Raw genomic sequence first — 8,120 nt, forward strand, 5'->3', positions numbered from 1 at the left:
ATCATTTTCAGAGAGCACGTAASGGCAGCAAGCTTATGCTTGCAACAGAATTCAGTTAAAGTGCAAACAAAAGAACTCGAGCAACAACTGCTGTCTAATAATAGCGATCAAAATCAGTGGTCGGTAACGTGTTGATGTTTCAGGTTTATTGATTCAGCGGGTTCTGTTTTGTCATTTAGCGAATGGGCTTTTCAATTGATACGGTTTGTCGCTCAAGCAGGCGCTGCCCGTTACAGGCGGCGTGGGCCAAAATGGCTTTGGGGGGGGGTGGGGAGGGGGAAGAAATCCAGATTATTCGTGTTGCAAATTACACTTTCTTCTCGTCTTGGTTGTGCAGCACATAGCAGGAAGTGGCTGAAGCGGCTAATCTTTGTTATCAGCGGCAATAAGGTTATCCAGGCTCCAGACTTAATCTCCTCTCTGCAGCCCTCTCTGCAGTCCCCATTGTACGCTGCAGACGCTCGTCCCGATTTCCCCCCYGGGCTGTTTATTAGTGCCTGCAGAAGGCTCCCCTGTCATTTAGCTTCTACTTATCTCCTTGTTCCCCCTATCACCCCATCCTTGACAGTCCAGATGCCCTTTAAGTCTCTAATAAGTTAAGAATGGTCTAAAAGGGAAGAGAGGAAGGATTTTGAAAGCGGCTGCAGATTTCTTGCTGGCTCAGAGTGGCCTGCAAACTCTAGTTACGCATCTTATTACAGAAAAAAAAGRGAAATCAAGCAAGCAATTGCTTTTACAAATAATCCCACGTGGCGTTTGTTTTCGGCTGCGTATTCTCAGGACACTTTGCACACACTAGAGGCAAAAGCACACTATCATCGGTGCCGCTGTACAGCTCGGGGGAGAGCGTCCTCTCGAGTGACAGAAATATTCACGGCAACGGCGCGCAAGTGCCTCTCGGCCACCACGGCGCGCTTACCCCCCAGCAAGGTTAAGGGCATTTCGCGGAGCAAAGAGGATACCCAACCTCTTCCCAAGTTACTGGGAAAGCAGCTGGAGCAGCAGCAGCGCCGGCTGGCTGCTGCCCTGAGGCTGGGTCCCTCGCGCCCCCGTTGCCTAACTGGGCAAAGACCCCCCAGCGACGGCAGCGGGGCTGGGCTGAAGCTGTTTCCATTTCTCCCTGCTCCTCTGGCACGGTGTAGGCAAAACCTGCACGCGGAAACCAGAGGAGGGCACCTAGTTCTCCTGCAGGTAGGACAAGCCACAGCCTTATCTWTGATTTGCAGCGCAGCTGGGGCCTTGCATCGAGGAGGAGTGCAGAAATGCGGCGTTCTGCGACCAGCAGCGTTGCTAAAGGTTGCCACGTATGCAAGCCCATGCTCTGCCTTCTCTTACCTGTGAGCGCCTTTATTTTCTGCTTTCATCATTTCTATGCACCAGACAGGAAAAATTAACTTGCAGGTTCCCACAGATGTCAGATGTTCCCATAGATGACTATTCTGATCCAAACTCATCTGGGACAGTCATGAGATTTGACTGAGGAAATAATTAATTATAAGAAGCAGTGAATCTCTTTTTTATTTTCTCACCCTAATTTGAATATTGCAGGGTTTTTTTAAGTAGCGGACACTGCTTGCAAGTGGAGTAAAGACAGACAAAAGGCTCTGCATTACAATATTCCATAAAAACTCTCCTTTAACAAATTCTTACGGGCTAATCTTTCTTTCTAAGGAATCTCCAAACTTTTTACTTGAATCTCCATTTTTACAGGACTCTGGCAAACTCACAGAGCCGGTATTGTCCCTGGTGTAACTCCACAGGGCTCAGTGGACTAGCACTGGCTGTAAAGCTAACTGCTAGCCGTCTGGCCGTAGTATATTCAATATAGATTGACATATGACTTGGAGTCTAATTGCCACTTGCTTTTTATTGGAGACCATTTTCGGCTCATGTCTGGTGAAAGTACAGCTGCAACATCTTAAGTGACTCCATCACTTTCAATAAATCTCTCTCACAGTAACAGGTGTAGTTATCCTAAAGCTGAAAGAAAAAGAAAAGCACACAATGAGCCTAATCAATTTTAGAAAATAGCAAATTGGTGAGAGTCCAGTATGAAAAGCTGGGCTGCATAATCAAGGCAGTAACGTATGAATAGTCTGTATGTACTGAAACAACAGCAGTAACCGTATAAAAAGCCTGTAATTAAGAGATTTTTATCTTAAATCTGTTTCCAAAATGGTTCTACTTTATAAAGGGCTTGAGCACTTTTACATAGTCACTGCAAAGAGGCAAAGTGTTTCAAAAGGTCTTCAGTGGAAAAATAACTGTTATCTAAAATTGCAAGGATTTTTAATAAACTGATTAGCATCATCAGGGAGATGTCCTGAAAACAGCAAATATACCTATATCTCAGAAGGAAWGTTAAGTAATTTGAGAAACCATATGCCTATTGTCCCATCTTCACCAACATGGCAAGACACGTTTTGATGTGAAAATAAAATTAAAGTGGCGAAGATGCATGAAAAATGAAAAAAAAAAAAAAGGCAATGTTATTAGGTCAAAGTTACATCATGGCAGACTAGCCTGGTATGTCTAATAAGATAAATTAGAAATGCAGGAAGTCTAACACACCTTGATTGCAGCAAAACTTTTGCTATAATATGAGAAAGTGGTTAAAGTGAAGAAGATGGAATAAGAAAAAAAATACTTGCTCAGGAAGAGAATTTGAAAAGAGAAATGGCAGGAGGTAAAAGTGCCGGGTTGGAGGACAGTTACAAATTCAGTTTCTTTGTGATGACCCTTTGGACTGGACTATCATAAGACATTTGTACTCTTGGCAAGAACTGAYGTGAAGGAACAAAACTATGTTACTTGCGCAGCCACCTCAAACATTTCTGCACCCCTTTTGCCAGTCATCTGCTGCCAGCATTGAAACGTGAATAGCTCTATCCACGTCTACCACGGCCACAGCGTTTGCATGRGGACTGAAAATCTTATCCACAGGAGCTTTTTAACTATGGTCACAGTAACTTCTTTCAATGCCTAAGTGCTGAGTGTTGCAGAATTTCCCCTAYGGCCCTGCCTTTTTGGACACTGTCCCCCGAAAAGCATAGGCTGAAAAATAAATTCAGAATTGAAGTTTCTCTTCCATGTTCCTTCTACTTATCATTATTTAGCCAGAAATACATGTCTTTCCATCCCTGAAATATGATCCTCACCTGCTGTGAACTAGAATCTTTTCTTCTATTCCGCTGAAATACTGATAATAAAAACTGCAAGGGAAAAATGTGGTTAGTATTTGATGGGTGATACTGATTGAAATAAAGATGCACATTCTTTGAAATTTCCAGTTTAYAAATGGAAACTCAGAAATCATAGCAATAGGAATTGAATGAAAACCCCCAAAGGTAAGTAGACTGGCTATTATTTCCATTACTAAAAAAAAGGCTGATTATTTACTATGACTGATACGAGATTTTATCTTGCCATTTACATAAAAAAGTGAGAAAGGAAGTATRGACTTACTGCTTATGAACACATTAAAAACATTCCAGATACATATAACCTTCGGAAAATTAGTCGTTCACAGCAGACAGGGTTTATTTTGCCATTTCAGCGCTGTCTTGTACAGCATACACCCAAAGAAGTGAACAGATGTTATGAAGTATGGCATGACAACAACACACCCAGAAACGGAAGAAAGCCAAAAATAAGATAAGGCCTCTGGATACTTCATTCACCAACACTCTGCTATAAAACACTCTTTGAAAACAATTTCAAAAACAGTACTATGCCACTTCTAGCAGCAGATATGGAAAGAAGCATATGATCACCAGAAAAACAGGATAGGAACATCYATTCCAACATCTTCTACAAACAAGACATTTCTATGTTCTCCATCCAACACTTTATGTCTTTCCTCTAAGAAAAATCTTCCCTGCCGTAGAGTCTGTGATTGTTTTAGCGATGGGCAAAATGAGGCATGGAGACTAAGCTGCTTTCCTTGGTTAAGACTGTGAAGGACTCACTCTTAATCCYAGCAGGTCTGACTGCCCCAGGGCTGCAAGGTCTTCTGATTCAGTATCCGTCAGTCGGTATACCTGCAAGTGCACCAAAAATGCACCAAAAGCGTGACCTACAGGACGTACGCGTACAGAGTAAAATCTACCAGAGGAATGACAGGCGCACAACACAAGGCAGGAGAGGCCATGGGAGAGCATCACAGAAAGGACTGCAGTCAGGTTCAGGGGACAGGAAAGCATCAGTCTGCTTCGATGTGATGAGCTTGGGCAGCCACGTGCACGTGCGGGAGYGGAGTGTGAGGCACTTGTGGGGCTGCGCTGGTGAAGTGGCAAGTGTGCATGGGTTCTCAGAGCTGCACTTCAGTGCAAAATACCTAAATGCTGCTCAGAGGCCACGCTGGAGAAAYAGCAGGCTTCTTTTCTATGCAGCTCCATACAGTCACTCTTACAGACAGGATCTCATTAAAAATGGGAGCTAATGGGAGCTTTTTGTCAGGGGCTCATTTTGAAGAGTGTAGCTGCAGCACTTTCGTCTCCAACACTATTAAACCCTGAGATGTTGTCAGAGGTATTGTCTGGCACTCTTAAATATTCTGACCATTTGCAGATACACTCCCAAGAAACTGAGGAGGAGACACGACAGAAGACATATTCCAGCAACAGCCAGGCTGCACAGCTCTGTCCCAGCCTACTCCATACTCAGACAACTCATACATACAGGGAAACTATAGCAACTACAATACAACAAATGCACACATATCTGCATAAAGGTAGGTTAAAGTAAAAGAGCAGGGGTTTGGAGAGGTCAAAGCTGACCATGGTGAAATGTATTTTGGTTTAGAAACCAATAAAAGGTTATTAAAGAAGTAAAGCTGCCAGGGTTTTGGAGGAAGTGGCTTTTTGTGCTTGTTAAGGGCAGGAAGCAAAGGGTAGGACTTAACAGTAACTTGCCGTGGAGAAGAGTCAGCAGTGAGATCCTCCAGGAATCAGTGCAGGGACTAGCTTTATTCAACATGTCCATCAGTGACCTTGAAAAGGGTATCAAAAAGGAGATGTCCAAAGAGGAGACTGAGCTCTTGGAAGCAGTGAATTGCCATCGCCCTGGCAAAGAACTCCAGAAAGACCTCAAAACACTACAGGAATGGGCAAAAAAGTGTAAAATGAGCCTCAATCTGGACAAAAGTAAAGTATCTAGGCAAAAATAGCCTAAGCCATACCTAAATAATGTTGAACTCAGAACTGACAGCCACAATACAGAAAAAAAGATGACAGGGTCATTGCTGATAGTTGTCTGGAATCACCAGCTTGGTGTGCAGTGGCAGCCAAAACAGCCAAGAAAATATTGGGTGTCCTCTGGAATGGTACAGAGAAAAGACAGTGTATCATTTCTCCACTATATAAAGCTTTGATTTGCCCTCATCTTGTGCACTTTGTGCAGCTTTGGTCTCAGCATCTCCAGTGGGGCATAGAGGAGCCGGCGAAGGCATGGAGGTAGGCAACCGARGGCTTGGAGCATCTCCCTTGTGAGCAGAGACTAGAAAGGTCAGGGCTGTGCAAGGTTATAAATGCACTGAAAAAGCTGCTGTTCGCCAAACCCTGCACTACCACTAGCGTGCTTGATGAACATAGCGATCTCCCAAGGTCGCTTCCARCCGGAGCGATCCTGTGACTCGGCGCCACTGCTGGCGCCTCCACACCCAGCCTCACCCAGAGGTTTCCAGCCTTTGCCCTCCTCCCCAGCACGCTCACCCGCGCAACTCCATGCAGGTTTCCTCCTCGTGATTAATGATCTTCTACTCAGAGACAGAGGCCAACTTAGTTCACGGTAGAGGTGGCTGTAAAATAGTAAGGTATGCCGATTCCCTGTGAAAATTTCCCACTAATACTCCGCTTAATAAATAACAGGATTCTCTGCCCATCAAAGAAATTAGATCAGCAGCACTTRAAGAGTCTCCTTCTGTGTGACTGCTACCTTGAAAATTAGTATCTATTTCATACATGGAAGTCATGTAAGCTCACATCAGTAAACACTATATGTCTCTTCTAATTATTTTAACATAGTATGTACGTGGTTTCTCTCCTAGTACCTACTTTTCATTAATATTCAAGCTCTATACTCATCCTTGCCATATGTAATATTTCTAATAGATATGCTACTTTTTTATTTTTTCAAACAGGCACTGGGCTTCAGTGTTCGCCCAGTCAGGATCCTGATTAAAATACAAAGGACCACATAGCTGAACACTCCTTAGATTGAAAGAGACTTGGAGAGTTGAAGAGGCTTTATCACAGTGTTATATTTTGCAACCTTTAAAAGAACAACCAATATTCCTTTTCAGACATTACACTCAGGAGTTTTAGCTTTCTATAATGTATGCATTATGTTCAAGGCGAGTTAGTTTGATGCAAAGTGCCATTTCCTGGGTGAGGGAGAAAAGAAGTAACCTAGATAACAGCAATCCAGCTTTTTGCGGTAAGTTTAATTTCATTCGAAAGAGCTTTCTTCCACACATTAACAAAGCCCATCTTTACAAATATCCATGCTACTTGGTTGTCCCAGATAATTGCAGGAGTTTCTCTGAAGTGATTAGGGATGAAGGACGTGGTAAGAGAGGAATGCTTGGCTGATGTTTTTTTGTTTTTCGCTTAGCATCTCCCCTTTAGTAAATCAAGCCAAGCAAACAGCCTGATGGTGAGCAGTRGGGAACTCCTGCGTGGTGTTCCAGCACTGCTGGACTTCTTAATACTRTATCTGACCACTTACCAAAATACAGAACACCTCCTGACTCAACTTGCTCAGAAACCTGTCCTTTAAAAATGAAAACGCAGAGYGCTCACTAAGGTTTGCAGGGATGTCAGGATACTTCTGGCACCTCGAAGGTGAGTCCCTTGCCCAGCCCTGGCTGGGACACGCAAACAACACATCAGTCCTTCCTCACCTCACTTCTATGGCCAGAATGTTGTAATCATCTGGGGCAGTTTAAATAGCTGAATCTTGATTATTTGGGTTCCATCCACCTTGGTGTCTTACTGCTTTTCACTATACCCTTAAGTTCTATACATAAAGTCAACTTCTTAAAAATCAAGGTATTACGTACTTCTGGTTATGCCTGCTAGATTCAATCTCTTTGGGAAAGGACTTGAGGTTTCCCATCGAAGTGGATGAGCCGCAGGGGTATGAGCAGCTCCAAGATGAACAGGGAGCCCATCATACAATGCCCGAAACCTCACCTCGTACCAGGTAACGCTCCTGGCTGAGCTACAGCCTGCTTGGCTCCACCTTCCTGTAAATCCTTTCTGAACAATGTTTGCAAATCCTGTGGCACGGCAGCTTTCTTTTTACTACGTACTTGTACAGCAATAAGTGTAGGAAGTTTGTGCTCCCTGCCTACGATCACAGACCTTACAGTCACRTGAACATGCTACCTGCAGCAGCTGTCCCCGTTGACATAAGAGGAAGGGGTTTTTTCCCTGTGACTTTTTAGAAGCTTATTTCCTTACCAGCAAGTCACCTTTGAGCCTGTGAATAGAATAGATCTATTTTTCCTCAACTCATTTGCCCAGCCCTGAGTGCTACTTCTGCTTCAGCTGATAACAAACCACCGTTCCTGACCTGCAGAAAGAGCCATACGTTTGGTTGATGACAGTGAACTGCAGCGTGTTTGCATTTTGCTGAGTTTAAGGCACTCGAGAGAAGCAATCTGCGGTATTCAGGAAGCAGGAAAAAGAGAGATAAATACATTAAGAACTGTGTTTTTCATCCTGCTTTCTGCTAATCTTATCGGACTTGACCTGGCATTTCTGAACACCTGTGACACCATAGATTTCAGCCCATGGAAAAGCTTGGGGCTTCTATTATCATAAATATCATGCAACCAGACCGAAGGAGAAGCTTGTTACAGCAATGGTTTGAGCAGTGCACCAACTCATAATATTAACACAATAAGTTGTGTTAAAAACACCAGAGGGGGAGCATACATTGGCAGTACCTACAAGTGCTCAAAGGCTCTATTACGAGCCTAAATCAGCTAAAAAGCTCCATTGAATTGCTGTTTTGATATCAGCCCCACATCGATTCATTGTGGCCCTATATGACAGCTTGTGAAATTCTAATTAGGAACAAAACTGTGGGGCTTGTTTTTTTTTTTTTTTTTTTTT

The 8,120-nt window shown here is 43.5% G+C and overlaps 1 long non-coding RNA gene across 1 annotated transcript in view; it reads right to left on the bottom strand.

Annotated features, from left to right (window-relative positions):
* Positions 1-1,847: 1,847 nt before the first annotated feature.
* LOC146585300 (uncharacterized) overlaps positions 1,848-8,120 on the bottom strand; it is a 13,230-nt gene continuing 6,957 nt past the window's right edge. The window contains exon 2 of the long non-coding RNA XR_014898044.1: positions 1,848-1,980. This is a non-coding gene — a long non-coding RNA (uncharacterized LOC146585300). The remainder of the gene's footprint in view (positions 1,981-8,120) is intronic.

This window comes from Rhea americana, unplaced genomic scaffold, assembly GCF_003343005.1.
Source record: "Rhea americana isolate MKP2758 unplaced genomic scaffold, rheAme1 scaffold_83, whole genome shotgun sequence".
In the NCBI taxonomy this organism is placed as follows: Eukaryota; Metazoa; Chordata; class Aves; order Rheiformes; family Rheidae; genus Rhea; species Rhea americana.